Consider the following 20334-nt stretch of genomic DNA (forward strand, 5'->3'; position numbering starts at 1 on the left):
GCGGTATGGTTCTGTTCTGGGCAAGAATCCACGCGCCCGTCCGTGCGCATGCATGGGCCGAGCGGGGAGAGCAGCAACTAGAAAATAGAATAGACCCCTCCCCCCCCCCCCAATAACAGAACCATTAATCATGCATAGTTTTTTTTTGGCAAATAAAAAAAATTAATAAATGGATAAATAAATAATTAAATAATTAGAGAGAGAGTGAGAGAAAGAGAAAAATATGATGTAAAATGCTACAATGAACACAGCATGTTTCCCGGCAGTTCCCGGCATGATGGAGTAGTGAAGTGAAGTGATATATGGGTAAGTATGGTGAACCACACTCAGAATTCGTTCTCTGCATTTGACCCATCCAAAGTGCACACACACAGCAGTGAACACACACACTGTGAACACACACCCGGAGCAGTGGGCAGCCATTTTTTTTCAGAGCCTTGGCTCTGCCTATTGAATACCATTTTGGATTAGTTTGTTGTGTAGTTTTGTACAGCAATAAAATACACATATGGATCCAAGATCCTCTGCATTCATTATAGAATACTTCACCTCAAATGGATCCCAGTGGATGTATCACAGCTCCATGCCCTCATCGCTCAACAAGGGGAAATGCTGCTTGCCTATCACGAGGAAATCAAGACAAGTCAACATTCAAGAAGCTTTTATTGTCAATTTATCCATATGTATATCTGAAAATCTAAAACATCACAGGCTAATTATTATAGTAAAACTATGATATGTTGTTTGGAATTAAGTACTACCTAATGACTATCAAGCTGTTTGAACATCTTCACCAAGAAGAGTAAATATATATTTTTGGATTGGTTCCCAGTGTACACTGGAAATGTCACTTCTGCATGATGATCATTCCACACACACCCATAGATGTGGTTGTAGTTTACTGGCACGGACACATTCATGTTATACTTCTTGCTTAAATGAAAAACATATTGATGACATCCCTGATTCGGCAAAGGTCAAGTCTATTTATGTAGAACAGCATGACCTTGAAATCATACAATATTTCATGTTGAATGTAGAAGATCTGGAAAGAAATATGAATATTAACACAAAAATTGTTTATTTATCCTTGGCTATAAACAACCCCAAGTTGTTCTGTTGGCTTTAAAAAAAATCATAACTCATGGTAAGTGTTATGGATGTCTAATGGCCAGTTGAGTTGCCCATAAAATTCTATGTCATGAAATTTGTGAATGTTGTGAATTTGGGTGGTCTGATACAAAATTTTCTATGTTTTGTTTAAAACATGAAAATGTAAATACCAGGAAATAAAAGTTGAACTTTTAAAACTTAAACTCCTATTTCCTTCTTTTGATTTTAAATCAAACACTCTTTGGCATATAGCACAATCAAATGAATTGGCTTTAAAATTCCAGTAGCTTTGCAGGGGACTATAACATCTGCCAAATATACTGTAGGAATCAGGCCCACATCTCCAGAAGGATAAACTCTCGGTTCACCCATGGTACAGAGTCCAGACCCAAGTGCAGGATAAAAATGGACCAAGAACGTTATTAGAAAAAAAAAACAAGTTCTGACCTTTTTGCCTATCAAACTGTTTGAACGTCACTGGGAATAGTAAATATATTTTTTTGATTGGTTCCCAGTGTCCACTGGAAACGTTACTTCTGCATGATAATCATTCCACACACACACCCAGAGATGTGGTTGCACTGGCATGGACACATTCAGGTTGTACTTCTTGCTTTAATGACAAATATATTAATGTCATCTCTGATTCGGCAAAAGGTCAAGTCTATTTATGTAGAACAACATTCTTCAGGACCATGGTGCTACAGAGAATAATAACATAGCTACATAGAACAACACAGAGCTAAGGACTTAAAGTAGTTTAATAAGTATAAATAAATAAATAAATAAATAAATAAATAAATAAATAAATAAATAAATAAATAAATAAATAAATAAAAGACTTTTCGTGAACTAAAAATATATGGGTCAAAATTGACCCTTAACACCATATATGTTACTATAGTTAATAATATTAAAATAAAAAAATTAGGATTACGAGTTGGAGGAGGTAGTTTAAGTCACTGCAGCAGAGATGCGCTGGAATAAACTCTTGGTTCACCCATGGTACAGCGTCCAGACCCAAGTGCAGGATAAAAATGGACCAAGAACGTTATTAGAAAATAAAAACAAGTTCTGACCTTTTTTGCCTGTTTTTTTTTAAGTATTAAATTAAGTACTACCTAATGACTATCAAGCTGTTTGAACATCACTGGGAATAGTAAATATATTTTTTGATTGGTTCCCAGTGTACACTGGAAATGTTACTTCTGCATGATAATCATTCCACACACACCCCAGAGCTAAGGACTTAAAGTAGGTTAATAAAATGCATCTGTGTAACCTAGTGCAAACAGTACAAGACAGAGTCTGTGCAAATAAACAATACAAAACACAAAAAGGCAATACATAAAAGATCATATAAAAGTTGTGCAAAACATCAATTTTTGTATTAATGTTCTATTTTTGAAAAAAAAAATAAAAATAAAAATAAATAAATAAAAGACTTTTTGTGAACTAAAAATATATGGGTCAAAATTGACCATTAACACCATAGATGTTACTATAGTTAATAATATTAAAAGAAAAAAATATATAAAACAAATTTATTTAAAAGATGTGTCCTAATACCACTCAGTAATAGTCAGGCAACATAACAACATTTCATTTATTTATGAAATTCTCTTGAGGTTAATTACACCATTTTATGGTGATTGAAAATATAAAGTATGCTGTCAATAGAAAGGCCCAGGGGCCACACCAAAATTATTAAAACCAATCTTTTCATGGATAAGGAAGCCTAACATGTTATCTAAGAGGTAAGAAACAAATCAGATGATAAATTATTGTTTTGAGGCTATGTTATGACTGATTTAAGACACGGGTCAAAACTGACCCGTTAACATAAGAGATAGTAACAGAAAGCTAACATAAGAGGAAGGCTAAAAGGGAAGGGTTGAAACATACAGTATGTTAAAACTCAGTATAATGGCCAAATCATATAGAGGTACAGGAAGCCATACTTGCCAACTGCTATTCTACCGTACACAGAGGATGAAACACTCTCTGGCCAAAGAAGACAATGAACATGTCAACTGATTTTAATACCATCTACTACACTACATATTGCAAATTTTTTTTACATAGTGTCAATGTACATTATTATGTCATACTTATGACCATTGTATATTTATTTGATACACACACAAAAAAAACTACTCATCATTTGTATCTGACATACAGTTTTCAAACTACCAACTTGTAAATATTTTGCATGCAGTCAATCTGTACAGAGACCTCAGTTACAGTCTGTAAACACACAGCTGTGTATGTGTCTGTCACAAACGTGTTGTGCACTTCATGTGTTGTGTTTTCTTCATGGGTCCTGGTCCTCTAAGTTACATTTGTATTGTGGCTTTTGTGAGACCAAATTATCCCTTGGGGTTAATAAAATCTACCTTACTGTTCTCTAAAGGCATGTTTACACCTGACCATTGCACCCATGTGTGGCCTTCCCCACAAAGTTTGAAGCATACAATTTGTAGATTGTCTTTGAATGCTGTTTTCCCACACTGTAGTTAAGGCAGCATTCAAGTTTCATACAACTCAAAACAAAGGCTTTTTAGTATCTGTATATATTTCTCTGAACATAACGACTCAAATAATATGTTGCACAACACAGGTAAACACTGCTGTAAATGAACAACAGGCAAGGGGAGGAGGGATGTGTAGGCAAAACCCAGGTTTGGGGGGAGATTTCAGTGAAATTGGCCTCAAGGTGTTGCTGTAGCACCTACAGGTCCTCTGCCTGAGCTTGGAGATGAGTATGAAAGCACTGCTCCTACTCTGTACACAGCTCATGAAGGGCCTGATGTTGTGCCTTGTGGTTGCTGGTGAGGGTCTTGACGATTACTGCAAGTGGAGAAAGATCCATGACAGTGGGTAGTCCCCGATTCCAGGACACTTTATGAGGTAGAACAGAAATGAGGATGCCAGAGACAGGCTTGGGACAATTGTAAACAAAAATCTTTAATCTTTCATATTTCATTGCTTTTACATTTCTCCACACAAAACATACTGTGCAAAAGTTTTGGCAAGTGTGAATAAATGCTGTAAAGTAAGAATGCTTTCAAAAATGTGTATTTTAATTGTTTATTTTTTTAAAATCAATTTACAAGTGAGCAAATAAAAGTCTAGCTTGAATGGTCATTCTACCCTAATAGCATCAATTCTTACACTTGCACAAAGTCAGGAATTTTGTATGATCAGAGTCATGATTAACCATTCCAAGCAGGTGATAATGATCATAAATTTCATATGTAGGTTGAAACACAGTCATTAACTGAAACAGAGACAGATTTTTGACTCCAGTCTCTCATTTGAAGCTCAAATAAATAATATCACGTGGTTATCCTACTTCCATTCCAGAAATATTGCAAAGATAAGAAGTATGATGTCACTAAATGATGCAAAAAAACACTAGTTCATGCATTTGGTACCTCTAGGTTATATTATTGTAATACATTTCTGCCTGGATGTTCCAGTGATAGCACAAACAAGCTCCAGTTATTATAGTATGCAGCAGCTAGAGTCCTAACCAGAACCAGAAAATATGAACACATCACCCCTACCTTATCCATACTGCATTGGCTTCCAGTCAAATTTTGCATTGATTATATTATACTATTACTAACCTATAAAGCATTTAATGGTCTTGTGCCACAATAACTAAGAAATCTTTATATATATATATATATATATATATATATATATATATATATATTTATATATATATATATATATATATATATACTACAACTACTACAAAAGATGCTGGCTATTTGGTCGACCTACTTTATCAATCCTGATGCACTACCCGTCGTTTGAGTCTCGTCACCCAGTGTGCACTCTGCTGGGGATTGACCTGCATGGACATCCAGTGACTCCTGGGATTGCTGTGGATGGGACTGCACGGAAAAACTAAAAACTTTGGTTATGGGTAAATACTTATTTGTCTGTCAAAATAATGTAATGAAGTCAAGTTAATTTTATCATTTGCACAGTATGACAGGACATGTAGTGCAGAATATTATGAACACCTGCAAAGAAAAAAAATTAAAAGAAAAGGAAAAAAGAAAATTTATATAAATTAATATATATTTAATATTGCATAGTTAAAGCCTCACACAGCTCAAGATACTGTATATTGCCCACTCAGTAGTAATGCACCTTCCCAGCAGTATTGTGCACAATGTATATAGAACTTTAAAACTTTTTTCTTTAAATTAATCTATTTCATGTTAATTAAGTATGAGAAGGTAAAGTATTAGACAAAATTCATTAAAGACCAGTCATTCATGCTCTATTTTGTCATCTAGACACTTAGAAACCAGGTGGTTGGTTGTGTCAAACACGTCAGTGTCTGCCCTATATGTAAAAAAATTAAATTGGATACCATATATTTCTCGGAACACAACAGAAGTTAAAGATGCAGGCAAATAGTCACTATTCTCTTAAATCAAGGTTTATCTGGAATTGGTGGCCAAAGACCCATTATTACTAAAAAATATTCATCTGCACTTGTCTGAAACAGTTACATGAATAGTAAGTTTATTCTGTACTATTTTCAGCTCTACCCAGTCACAATTTCTAAATGCTGCTTTTTCTTGTTGGTACAGAATTGACCCTGTTTTGTTATAAATGCTTTGTGGTTCAGGAATATTCTTAGTGTGCCTGTTGTAAAACATTACAAAAATTAGCATAATCAATTATGGAATCATTCTCTGCTGCATTTACATCTGTATTATGAAAAACATCCAAATCTCTTGTAGTGGAAATTTTACATATCATGATTGTTCATATGTGTTTTTATAGTAAATTTTGTGTGTTAGACTTGGGAGAGAGAACAGGAGGCCCATGTTCCTGTACTGTAAAATAGTTCTGTTTCTGTAAAATATATAGTAGTATCATGCAGAACTCGATAAACAGTCTGGTGAGTCTTGTTTCTATTTTAAACTTTACGCTGTCATGAGGTGAATCTCAAATAAAAAATTATGACCTTAAATAAAAGGTATTTATTAAACTAAAAAGACAGATGAATGGTACACAAAATAGGGCTTTCAGCACTGAGTATTTTTTTATATTTGTTCAAACACTTACACTTAACTAAACCGGTTACTAATATTTTTAACTCTTGAATAATGATCTACAGTAGAATAGTATGTGATTTGAGAAACAGAACTACAGTACAGTAGTTTGCTTAGCAAATAGAGAGAGGAAAAATAATTGTCCATTTGAACTCATAAGCTGCAGTAGGACATGATGACCTACAGGTGTACAAAAAAAAAAGAAAAGAAAACAAGATAAATAATTTAAGATCTGTTTCCATTTTATTTGAAATAACAAACAAAAAATAATTTTAGAAGAAAAAAAAAGATCTGGTAGCATACACCATTTGTTTGTAATCCATCACCAATATGTACTCCATCACCAAGCATTATTATTATTATTATTATTATTATTATTATTATTATTATTATTATTATTATTATTATTATTATTACCTTAGTTTAATTGTTACATCATAAATAGCTTTTAGCTCACCATTTGCCACCACTGACAGTGCTGGTACAAACATTTTTCTCTCCAGGTGAACAAATTAGTTTCACTTTTTAAGGTAACCAATGCATACTTGGCTTAGCCATTTGTTTGTTTATGAAGGCCTGATTTATGTACTGTATGAAAATCTGTGGTCTCAAAAGTGGACAAGGGATTTATACATTAAGTATATTCCACCACAAACCTACAATCAATCTGTGTATAACAGCACTGATTTTAAATCAGATATATTTCAATAAATGTCATTCACGTTCATGAGTCTTAAAAATGCACCAAAGGATTCCATGGAAACACCACAGAGATGTTAAACCATCACAATCAAAGTTTGATTTAAACTGAACTCTCTTGTGTGTAGCACAAATACTTGAATTAGCCTTACAATTCCAATAGTTTTGGAGAGGACTGTAACATCTTTTCCAAAGTTGTTGTAAAAGATTTCTTGACCCTGTTGTAGCCTAGCCAGTGTTTGTGCTCCTGACCCAGCTCTATTTACTGAACTATTTTCAATCGCCTGTTTTCTCGCCTGATGGGCCTGATGTGCCAAGTGGGCAGATCTCCTTATTACCATTAGAAGCAGGAGTTCATCCATGTTATGTGTATGGTATGTGGGACCTTGCTTGGGCAAAGGAAACGTGGCATGAGCCACACAAACAAATAAAACAAAAATAAGGAAACAATGACTTAGCAAAGACAAACACAAAACAATGGGTGGAACAAGACCTGGTACATTGCCTGGGATGGCCACCACATTTTCCTCAGCATAGATTTGGTTTTGGGTGGCCTAATTATATATACCGTATATAAGCAAATACGTATATATATGAGGCTGACATGGTGGCCTGCTCCACGGCAATGCCCTACAGACCTGCTCCAGCCATCCCAGTCTTGAAAAGCCTGTGACACTCGTAAATAATTGAACATGTTTTTATTGAATATATTTTCTGAATTCCCATAACACCATCTAAAAATGAATATTAATTTATACAGCTGCTTGTACATCCTTCAATCATGTATATTGAAGAGACCTATTTTGAAAACAGCAAAAGGCATTTTTAGGATAATCATCCACCATAAAAATAATAGAGATGATTATAGGTACTTTTATTGTAACCATATTTGCATGAGTGGTTTCAATCCAAGTCACATAGTTCACCAAATATTTTTTGCTATCAAACTAAAACATTTCTCTACCTGTTAGGCGAAGTGAAGGAGGCAGAAGCCGAGGCACCAGCAAAACAGGGTTTAATGAAACGAGCAGGCAGAGTAAACACACAGGAAACAGTAAACAAAAAGGGACGCTGGAATGGAGTGAATGTGGTGCTTAAATAGGACAGTGTAATGAGGAGCAGGTGTGCAAAATCAGTATGTTGGTGATGAGCTCTGAGAAGGCGGGGCGTGCACAGGAGAAGAAGCAGCGTGCTTCCTGACACCACCCCCTCCTCCAGGGGAGGCACCAGACGCCCTGACCTGGCGACGAGGTCGGCCCCTCGACCGGGGCGCCGGGCAGCGTGGATGTGAAGCATGGAACTCCCCAAGCAGCGCCCGATCAGGCACGTCTCGCCGAGCCACCCATGACCGCTCCTCCAGCCCATACCCCTCCCAGTCCACCAGGTACTTGAGGCGACCCCTGCACCGCCTAGAATCCAGAACCTCCTTCACCACATAGATATCGGGCTGGTCCACGATTTCCGGTTGTGCGGCGCCACGGGGACACCAGGGGGTCGAGACACAGGAGAGGCACAAGGTTTGAGCAAGGACACATGGAAGGTAGGGTGAATGCGGTACCTTGGCGGCAGTTCTAGCCGGTAGGACACGTCGTTGACCTGGTTGGCGATTTTGAAGGGCCCAATGAACCGAGGGCTCAACTTGCGGCAGGGCAACTTCAGTTTCAGGTCCTTGGTAGATAGCCACACCAGGTCCCCGGGACGGAAGCGTGGTGATTCCAGCCACCGAGCGTCGGCGTGTGTTGTGGAGGGCTCGACACAGCTGGGTGTGTACAGACTCCCACACCCTACTACTGTCCCGGAACCAGGAATCGATGGCAGGCACATTGCTAGGCTCGTCCGACCAAGGGAACAGGGGCGGTTGGAGCCCAAACACACACTGGAAAGGGGTGAGTCCTGTATGCCCCTTTCCACCGAGGCAGTTCGAGTTCTGGTTCGGAGCCAGAACCTAATTTAGAACCAGTTCTTTCTGTTTCGACCGCCAAAGCACCGGCTCCGAACCAGGAAAAGTGGTTCTTAAGTAGCACCAAAATGTTGCTGGTCTAGACTTAAGAGCTGCTTGCGTCAGGAGCTGTGGGCGGGGCTACTGTTAGCGCATTTGATAATGTACCTTAAGTACACTAATGTTTAATACATTTTTACTTTACCGCGATATGATATATTATCAGCACACATGATAGTAGGTAGCTACATGCTAAGGCAAAAATTTTTTCTGTGTTAACGATAAAATAACGTTATGTACTTTCTCGATTAAAACTTCCGTTTATACAAATTACATGGAGCTGCATGTACACGTTTTATTCGCCGCGTTTGGATGCCAATGTAGGTTCACAAAGCCATGAGCATTAACAGTAAATCAACATCCGCCATTGTTGTTGTGTTTGTGTTTGCCGCTGCTGCGCTAACGTTGCTGGGACATGTGACACATATACAGTGAGCCATCTAGCCATCTAGCCGGTGGAAAGGCAAACCGGTTCTTAGAAGGTTCACCAGTGGAACCAACTTTGAACCAGCACTAGCGCTAGCTCTGAACCAGCACCCGGTTCTTTCCGGTGGAAAAGAGGCAGTAGTGTCCTGGCGGAGTGAGTTCTGGGCATACTCAGCCCATGGCAGAAACCGACACTACTCCCCTTGATCCTGGCTGCAGTAGGTCCTCAAATACGGCTCAGTTCCTGGATCTTTCGACCGGCCTGGCCGTTAGCCCTCGGTCCGAGACGATTTCCTCGGGAAGTCCGAAGTTCCGGAAGACGTGATGGAACAGGGCTTCCACTGTCTCAAGGGCGGTCGGCAGGCTCTTCATGGGGATGAAGTGGCAGGCTTTAGAGAATCGGTCTATCACCACCAGGATGCAGGTGTGGCCCTCCGACCGGGGCAAATCAGTCACAAAATCGATTCCCAGGTGAGACCAGGGGCGCTGAGGGATAGGGAGCGGCATTAGCTTGCCCACGGGCAGGTGGCGTGGGACCTTGGAAATGGCACAGGTGGGGCATTCCTGCGCGTACCATGTGACCTCCTCTGTCATGCCGGGCCACCAGTATCATGCTTTGACGAGCTGGACTGTCCGTTTTTCAACGGGTGGCCTGTGCCCGGTCCTTCGTGGACTGATCTGATGAGACCGTGTCGGTAGGAGGTCGGGACGAAGACACGTCCTTCTGGGCATCACGCAGGTGTGGCCTCGTGGATCGATGCCGTGTGAATCTCGCGGTCGATCTCCCAAACAATGGGCCCCTGGATGAGCCCGGGAGGAAGGATGGGTTCCGGGTCACTGGGTTCGTCCGGCGCGTACATCCGGGATAGGGCATCGGCTTTGCCGTTGAGTGTACCGGCCCGATAGGTGATGTGGAACTGGAACCTGGTGAAAAAGAGGGCCCAGCGTGCCTGTCAGGGGTTGAGCCTCCGTGCCTCTCGTAGGTACTGGAGGTTCTTGTGGTCGGTGACCACAGTGAACGGGTGATCGGCTCCCTCCAGCCAGTGTCTCCATTCATCCAGGGCCAGCATGATGGCCAGAAGCTTGCAGTTCCCAATGTCGTAGTTCTGTTCAGCTGCAGAGAGCTTGTGGGCCCAGGAAGGGGATAGTATGGCGGTGGAACTCACACTTCAGAGAGTTTCAGGTAGGGCCGGTGTGAACGCAGTACCTCCAGGATGGCACGCACGTGTCTCAGGTGTTCCTCCTGATTCCGGGAGAAGATCTATGTAGACCATGATGAACCTCTGGAGATAGGGCCGAAGTACCTCGTTCATGAACCCCCGGAAGACGGCTGGAGCGATGAATAAGCCATACGGCATGACCCGGTATTCATAGTGCCCAGAGGGTGTGATGAAGGCAGTGTTCCACTCGTCTCCCTTCCTTATGCGGATTAGGTTGTACGCGCTCCGGAGATTGAGCTTGGTGAAAACCCTTGCGTCCCGCAGGTCCTCCAGAGCAGCGGGCACGAGTGGGAGGGGGTACGGAAGAGGAGTGATTTGGGAGTTCAGCTGCCGGTAATCAATACAGGGGCGAAGACCTCCATCCTTCTTTCCCACGAAGAAGAAGCTGGATGCTGCTGGGGAGGATGAGTGCATGCTAAACCCCTGATGGAGAACCTGCTGGACGTATTCTTCCATTGCTCGGTGTTCAGGAGTGGACAGCGGGTACACACGGCCCTTGGTTAGCTTAGCAACGAGGAGCAGGTCAATGCAGCAGTCCCAGGGTCGATGAAGGGGGGAGACAGGTGGCAGCCTGGGCACTGAACACGTCCTCGAAGTCCCGGTACTCCTCAGGGATGTTCGCCTGAGTTGTAGACGTAGCCTCCTCCACCCAGTGGAGACTCCACTCCATGGCCAGGCGGCGGTCTCTTTCTCTCCGGGAGAGTCTCTGGGAGCCCAGCTGCAAAGGTTCGGCATCCAGGTCGGCCGTTGCGCCTTGTAGCACTCCCGGTTGAGTAGGAGTGAGAGCGGGATGACAGGCTGCCAGGCGGTGAGAGAGCCCGATGGATTTCTGGATGAAGCTCTCCAGCCCCACTGTATCCTCATGCACTGCCATGGCCTGCTTGATCTCAGGATTTAATCCCTGCCGATAAACGCTGAGAAGCGCTGACTTGTTCCAGCCACTAGATGCCGCCAGGGTGCGGAAACGGAGGCTGTAATCCGAAATGCAGTCATTCCCCTGATGTAAGCTGAGCAGCTGGTCGGCCGTGGTGAGGACGCCAGAGGAGGCACAAAACACTCCCAGGAAGTGTGCGGTGAACCCAGCATAAGATTGCGTAGCCGGGCTAGCGGCATCCCACAGCGATTGTGCCCAAGCCAGCGCTCTCCCAGAGAGGAGGGAAATGAAGAACGCTACCTTGGATTGTTCGATGGGGAATCGCTGTGGTTGCATCTCAATATATAGATTCACCTGGAGCTGGAAAAAGCGGCATTCGGAAGCTTCTCCGGAAAAGGCAACCGGAAGTGCCATGCGGCTGCCGGTGGAAGTGGGGGGGTTTGTTGAGCAGCGGAGGAAGGGAAATCGGCTCAGAGCGCGGCAATGAGGTCCCAAACCGAATCGGAAGCCGTGCTGGGTTGTTGATCCATCGCGAGGTAAGAGCCTGGCGGATCCTGTCCTTTGCTCTCTCTTTTGTCTTTTCGGTCCGTTATTCTGTTAGGCGAAGTGAAGGAGGCAGAAGCCGAGGCACCAGCAAAACAGGGTTTAATGAAACGAGCAGGCAGAGTAAACACACAGGAAACAGGAAACAATAACGGACGCTGGAATGGAGCGAATGTGGTGCTTATATAGGCCAGTGTAATGAGGAGCAGGTGTGCAAAATCATTACGTTGGTGATGAGCTCCGAGCAGGCGGGGTGTGCACAGGAGAAGAAGCAGGGTGCTCCCTGACACTACCTGGGGTAAATCCGGGTTTAGAATGAGGAGAACCCAGGTTTAAGCAAAGTTTAAAAAAAGACCTAAAGAAATCAATAATATCCTTAATTCAAATTATAATTATGGGAAAATAAAAATCAGTATGTAAAGAACACATTATTCCTACTTGTTTTTCCTGTAAACATTTTTAGCACTGTTATTTTGTATATAATTATGTGTTTCTTATACACACCACTACACTATTAGCAGTGTCTGAACATTAATAAACCAAACTATCTTGGCTCTTGTGCACAAATTACTTTCACTTTTTAAGGATAATCCATCCACCTGTGGCCTAATCGTTTGCAAAGTTAGTTGTTTACATAATGTATATATGGAACTCTGTAATCTTGTGAGTGAAAAGTAAGTAAAAAATATTGACGTTTACTCGAGGACTAAATATAGGAACACACCGATTACCTGAACACACACACACACATAATCTAGAACTTTTAAATTCTCATCATATTGTGTTACTGGTATTTAGCCTTCTTGGAATGTGTTGCCTCTTTTTATTCATTCTTTATTAGTTTCAATAACTCGGCAATCTGCTAATCACTTAGGCCGTGGGCAGAGCTTTTCGTGTAGAACAGAAAGACCTTGGTTTTCTGAAAGACTTCTGGCTTAATGTACGAGACCTATGGAGATACATTCAAATGAACACTCAGATTGCAGATGAAAATACTTCTCTGGCCATAAAGTAATCTATACCATAAAAATGCTTGCACATTGCAGGATAATTTTTATAGAAGTCATCTAAGATTTATAAAGACATTTAAAAGACTAAGCTAATGGTCAAAAAGCAAATAGCTACCTCATCTTTATGGCTGTTCCGACATTGTCTCTTCTGTAGAACCACAGAGAATCTATTGGCTTGTTCTCTCCCTGCCCGTAATCAGTGTTAATTACCTGAAATAGATGGTACTAAAGTGATTAATCATTCAGCAGCAGTCATGAACAGGGAGTAATGTGGCAGCAAATTATTACTTGTATTGTTTGAAGGTGTAAATTCAAATAATTTGTGATTAATTCTGATTAATTAATAGGGATGAGTGAGTACAGCATTATCTGTATCTGTATTCGGAGTGGGTGGGGCCTAACCCGGAAGTAGGCGGTGCTTGTCTTGAAACGGGCAGGGCTTTAACTGGTAGGTTATTTTAAGCATGCAATTGATATGGGTTGATCTACGGAGCCCGCCTGGTCACCCCTTGGAGAAAAGAAAACAAGACCCGCAAATCCGTGATCACGGTTTTGTAATTCGTCCCCTCAGTTTATAAACCGTACACACGGATTATTAAACTGTTCCCTCAGTTTATAAATCTTACTCACGGATTACTAAACCGTACGCACGAGTTAACAATCCGTGCTCTCAGATTTGTAAACCGTACCCTGAGTTTTTGTAATCCGTACCCACAAATTCATAAACAGTGCGCACACTTTTTTGCACAACCGTGCGCAATCAGTACCCACGGTTTTGCAAACTGTACTCACGGACTTGTAGCCCCTCGCTCATTTCAGACATCTGTAATCCACAAGCACGTCAACAGAACAAGATCCCGGGTACGTTGTTAATATTATCTGGTTATTCTATACTAATCAATGTATATTCACTGCATGCTTAAATTCCCCATCGTAACGGATAATAGACAACGGATAATGTATATAATGTACATATATGTGTGTGTTTATGAATCAATATTTTAAATAGATTGTACAGAATACTGCCCAACTGTGTTAAGAAAGAAACAGTCACATACTGCCTGACCACCTAGAAGAAACACACAGACAGACATATAATTATCTAATTATAAGATAATATTAGGTAAATAGGCTATAATTAATGAATATAACAGACCAATTCTCTCCCTCTCTCTCTCTCTCTCTCTCTCTCTCTCTCTCTCTCTCTCTCTCTCTCTCTCTCTCTCTCTCACACACACACACACACACACACACACACACACACACACACACACACACACACACACACACACACACACACACACACTCTCTCTCTCTCTCTCTCTCTCTCTCTGTTTACTCTTAGGTGTTTAAAGCTGGCCTCCATCAACTTTGACATCAGATTATTCCTGGGATAGGATGACAGATTTAGTCTAATTCAGTATTACTTTGACCTGGGTCTACATTATAAATAAATCCTTAAATTTTTAAGTGTTAAACATGGAATTAGTATCAGCATGAAGACACTTTAAAAAATCCTAAATAGAATTTACAATCCTAAAAATTTTGACAACATTTTTAAATACACATCATTTTGTTTATTTGATAGGGTTTACAAGGCCCATGAAACAGAGAGAGAGATAATACACAATACTTTTTCTGGCTTTTACAGGAAGAGCTGGATTCGACCAAAGACACGTGGAACAGCCACCTGATTCGTCCATTAAGAAATAGCCTTGTACCCCATGGTCGGCCGGATGTCATGTACACCCTTCCTGAATTATATGAGACAGAAGACTATGTAGCGATTTTGGCTCGCGAAGCAAGGTAAATATTTATAAGTAATTGTAATGTGTTATTGTGACTCTAAATATTTTAACCTAAGTTGAAATTAACGGTAATGGAATTAACGTTACACTTATTTGGTCTGCTCGTCCGCCGAACAGGCCGTGTAACCTTTATTAATTCTATGAAGGAGGTATCTTCCCGGCCCAGGAAGGTTCACTCCCTTTTTACTTCACACCATAATTTGAATTAAATTAACTTAATAGAGCATGTAGTTCAGACCAGATGTTGCAGGTACCTTAATTTGTCAGCAATACTCAGAGACAAGTCACTTGTGGCACAAAAATATGGCATTTAATGAATGAGACAAACACAACATAGAACTAACTACACAAACAAACAAATGAAATCGGGAAAACGAAGATGAAAATAAAGTAAAACAAAAGAAATTAAAATTGGGGAAAGGGAGGAAGAGACTGGAAAGAGGAAATTAGAGAAAGGAAGGAAAGGAATGGCAAGCTGAAATTTCAAAATTAATCACACCCTAACTGGGAAATCGTCACAGAAACTTAAATTCACCTTATGATTCAATGAAAGATTCCTACTTAAAATTACACATCTAAATTGATTGGTAGAGGAAACTTGCATTGGCTTACTGCACAAGAGCCCGGATGCAACAGAGAAATCTCTGAAAAGTCAGTTAGGGTGGGGTCAGACGTGCTTCCAAGTTCTCCTGAAGATCAGAGCAGTTGTCGTTCTTGGAAGTGAAGCATGCTGGAACTTCTTTGAAGGAAGATGGAGTCGTCTTGAAGCTGTTCCGAAAGTCTGACCACGGATTAGTGGTGTTTGTGACAATTTAAAGGTCGTGAACTCCACCCATCTTTGGGGAGATGACCAAAACTTCGGTCAAGGTTTTGGAGTGAAAAACTCCCTTTGTTTCAGGTGTCTGTGGGCGTGGTTTAGCTATCAAACTTTTAGATGACTTTAAAGTTTGATCCAGTGTGTATTAAGACGGTATGGCAGCTTACATGCTCAAATAAAATACACCATTGTTTGAAAAAAGAGTAACCGATAATTTTGTGGTCATTTGGATACTAAACATGAAGGGTAATGATGGTATGAAGGCAGCGGTACATTACATACATAGATCAGTAATCGAAGGGTAACTGATGTTAATACGATATTGTATTCTTATAAAGGCAAAGAAACAAAATGAAACACAAAACAAAATGCACTTTCCTTAGGGAAAAAAAGAAAACGATAGCTTCGTATACATTCTGACATCGGACCTTAAAGGGGCATACAGCATTAGAACAGGTATACATTAACATGCCATGATCAGTATTTGGAGTATAACTGATGTTAAATACAATGTTGTTTCTGACACATGAATAAAATACACCCTTGTCAGGAAATTAAGGAGCAAATAATTTTAAGTCAGGCAAGCCTTAAAAGAAGAACACATTACAAAAAGGGTTATAAGAATGAGAACCTTAGAGTACCTTATCTTCGGGTTTTATTAGTAAAAGGAAAGTCTCATTGTGTTGTGTGCGTGTGTGTGTTCTGATTGAGGGCCCCAGAGAAGCTGCATGTCGTTATCTGGTCTTAGCCAGGTGTGTGTGTAAAACTGGGTTGCTCATCAGTTAATTGATGAGTAGATGTTGAAATTTAGGGTGCCTGGGACATGAAATCTAAAATGACCTGTACCAGACGCTACAACTACCTAAGCCAAGTGCCAGTGGAAGACTGTGACACCTGTGAAGATCAATGTATCCATCGGTCTGACATCCCTTGTGATGAGGACACTTTCACCCTGTGTTCACACATCATGGCACAACATCAGCTTCGTATTCCCAAGGAAAGGTTTACAGCACTTAATCTGTATCTTGCACTAAGACAAGAGCTTACTACAGTGTTAAATATTGTGAGATGAAGACATGTTAAGCCATTAGCACTAAAAAGTTGTTATGGACAGTTTAACAGACAGTTCTTTCATTAAATTATTATTATTAGAGTTCCATTCATTTCACAGATGTAGATATGTCTTAAATTTATTGATAGTCTTGTATACTTCATATGCATAGTTTAATAAAAGGAGACAGCTTTCTTTTTGATTCATTTTCTTTATTTTTTAAAACTGTAGTCAGTTGAATAGTATTAATTAATGTATTATTTAAATTATTTATTATTAAATAGTATTAATTAATTAACTCCTAATGAATAACATTTCAACATTAAATTTTAAACATTAAACTTTTTCTTACAATATATTGTATTGTAGGAATACTATTTAGACAGTGTAAATTCTGAAAACATAAGTACATTTAAACTGAATGTGAATCTGTATGCGCTGTATAACACATATATCACATTGTAACACTGCTGTAAGAACATCTGAGATTTAATGAAACATTATCTTGTGCATGATAGAAAGTTTATATCAGGAAACTGTGTTTGAGGTGGAGACTGTGAATGATACAAAGAAACAGTCATATCCTGCTGCACATACTGTCTGACCACCTAGGATAAACACAGATAGACAGATATAGATAAATGCATGTATAATTAAGGATTATAATAAAGGATAATTAATTAACAGACCTATTCTTTGATATTATTGGCATCCTTACCTTTACACAATATCCATCACCCATATGTTTGCATCAAGGATGTTTATGAACTCCTCTGCAAGCTCAGGGTATGAAGGATAATTGTTTGGAACTTCTAACACACATCCACAGGTGTGGGCCTGGGGAGATCTTGTGAAGGAAGTTTGTGGCTGCACAAATCGGACATGAATAAACCTTGCAACAAGGAGGTCAGCTCCTACCAAGAAAAAATGTATTAATTTCAAATGTATACAAACAATTTAACAGTGCACAACAGCACAAATGCATAACAGTTTATTAAAGTATATGATTTTACAGTTGTATATAAAACTATATATTTAATAAATATAATGAAAGAAACAAAACACCTGTGCAGAAACGCAGAAATTTCCTGAGCCGAACATCACTACAGTGCTTGATGAACCTCTTTAGATAATCCATGACCTGGCATTCTCTGTTATTAAGTGTTTCATGTTGTAATATGGCTATAACTTTTCTTGCTGTTGGAGTAAGGCTCATCATCAATTCACTTAGTCCCCCTGGCGGTAGTTTCAGTTTTTTCAACACCGGACTCCAACATTCTGCTATGTAAGCTGAATCTTGCACAATTTCTTAGTGTGCCACATCAAGTAAGATCTGCTTGGCATTTTTCTCAGTTGTAAGAAGTCTCACATCATGAGCTTCCAAGAATTCAACCCATTCTTCTCGTTCAGAGACAGATGTAAAGTCTCTCATTGCTTCTTCAACAAGCTGCTTTTCCTCTTGAGAAACTATCTCCAGAAATGCTGTTAAGAGCTCATCCTAATCAATGTTAAGTCTAAGACAATAACACAGAAAAGGCTTGGCCAGCACAATGGGAAAGTATTGAACAGAGTTATAACCAAGAACCATCACTTTAGCTACATTTTCCCATTCATCTTTCATATCATGCCTTGTCATGGGTACTTTTAGTGTGTTTCCCGATGTACATTTCATGATAAATGTACCCCAATACTCACTCAATGCATCTCTAAAAATTCCACCATTGTCTTCTCCTTTCTCTGTGCTACCATTAGGTAGGACCATCTCAATTTCTATAAGACAATCATTGACAGATACTAAGCCATCTGTAAAGGCTGCATTAAGATCTTGGAAAATGTTTCCCCTGTGAAGTCTTAACTTTGTGGTTTGTAACTGGTCTTGCACTATTTCAGTGGGTTCCATTGGTAGAGTGTCATCAAGCATATCGTCTTCTAAAACTGCATATCCAAACTGAATTTCTTCATCAACTGAAATTGAGCTATGTATTACATTCATAGTGCCTGGTTCTATCAACACTACACTGTTGTCTGACAAAAAAGGTGAATCAGCAATGGAACGGTTGTCCTCAGTTATGACAACAAGTTCTTCCTCACACTCACATCCCTCAGCAGAGGTAGAAGGACCTTGTTCAACTGCAAATTCATCTACTGTGTTAATGCTTGTACTTGGAGTTGTGTCTATCCTCTTGCAAGATAGATACAGTCTCAGCATCTTTACCTTCCTCAGTTCATATTGTTCACCTAATGTTGTCTGTGGATGTAGTATGACATGTAGGATGACTTCTGTGAAGTCTCTCAATTTCAATTCCAATTCAGCTATATCTCCTAGCTTATTTTTCCCGTTTGGAAAGAACAGCTCCTTGCCACACTCTAACCGTTCTGCCATGGTAGCACTCTTCAAAGCTTTTAAATGTCTGGTTCCACCACCATGCTTTTCTTTGATCTGGACAAAGGAGCCACGAATCTCTTCAAACAGTCCCATTTGGTAACTTCGTTCTGTTTTTTGGGCATTTGAGTTTCCACTGAGCTTTTCTGAACGATTATCACCATTCTTCCTCTTGCAGGCCCGCTTTTCTTGCAATTTTGACATGAGGTTTTCTGTTGCTTTAGAAAATGTAGTGCTATTTCCTTCTAATGCAGCTACTTCTCTTCTGCAGTACTGTCTTATTGCTATCCGGTCTCCAAATCTGGGGACATATGTCAAAAGCTGTTCATCTGACATACTATTGACTGCATTGCAGTCAATCTAAAAGAAGGAGGAAATTTTTTTTTTTAAATTTTTTAATTTTTGCAAGATAATCAGCCAGCAAAAGCTTTATATATGTTTTAAAGGGTTAATGACCCTCATGTTGTTTAAAACCTGTAATTGACTTTCTTCTATGGAACACAAAAGAAGACATTTTAAGAAATAATATTTAAGTAATTGAATTAATTGAAGTAATTGAATTGTATTAAGCCAAAGAATCTGTGCATTATTCGTATTGTATTGGTTTTTACCTTCTCCTCTTGAAAAGTTGACACAGTAAGGTCATCCAACTCTCTGTCATATTTTAGAAAATTAAGGAAATTCTCCATTTAAAAAAAATGAAGCTTAAACACATTGCGTTTGGAGCTGTTGTCGTGCTTGTGGATTACAGATGTCTGAAATGAGGGAGGGGCTACAAATCCGTGAGTACAGTTTGCAAAACCGTGGGTACTGATTGCGAAAACGTGCACACGGTTTATGAATTTGTGGGTACGGATTACAAAAACTGAGGGTACGGTTTACAAATCTGAGAGCACGGATTGTTAACTCGTGCGTACGGTTTATTAATCTGTGAGTACGATTTATAAACTGAGGGAACAGTTTAATAATCCGTGAGTACGGTTTATAAACTGAGGGGACGAATTACAAAACTGTGATCACGGATTTGCGGGTCGTTTTCTTTTCTCCAAGGGGTGACCAGGCGGCTGATTAGAAAAATATTTACAGGACAGCATCAGGATTGAGCTTCAGATCAATGGTTGATCACGATAGCAAACGAATTATATTACAGAACAAGTTTTGCAACAATGAAAACAAAACAATGCAGTTATTACAATGCAACAATTATGAAGTAAAATGTAATGAACGACATAACTTTCTTTTTTAACTTTTAATTTTTTTTTATGATCAGTGTGATTTTTTTTTTTTTTTTTGGTTCTTTTTATTTT

The 20334-nt window shown here is 39.8% G+C and overlaps 1 long non-coding RNA gene and 1 pseudogene across 1 annotated transcript; both read right to left on the reverse strand.

Moving 5' to 3' along the window:
* Positions 1-20334, reverse strand: part of LOC113639161 — a 60783-nt pseudogene that overhangs the window by 23546 nt on the left and 16903 nt on the right.
* Positions 17174-17861, reverse strand: LOC113639155. The gene is made up of 3 exons (XR_003439777.2): positions 17710-17861; positions 17363-17558; positions 17174-17252 (listed from the first exon to the last, which is right to left on the reverse strand). It is a non-coding gene; the product is annotated as an uncharacterized LOC113639155 (long non-coding RNA).

The sequence above is a fragment of the Tachysurus fulvidraco genome, chromosome 9 (genome assembly GCF_022655615.1).
Source record: "Tachysurus fulvidraco isolate hzauxx_2018 chromosome 9, HZAU_PFXX_2.0, whole genome shotgun sequence".
Taxonomy (NCBI): domain Eukaryota; kingdom Metazoa; phylum Chordata; class Actinopteri; order Siluriformes; family Bagridae; genus Tachysurus; species Tachysurus fulvidraco.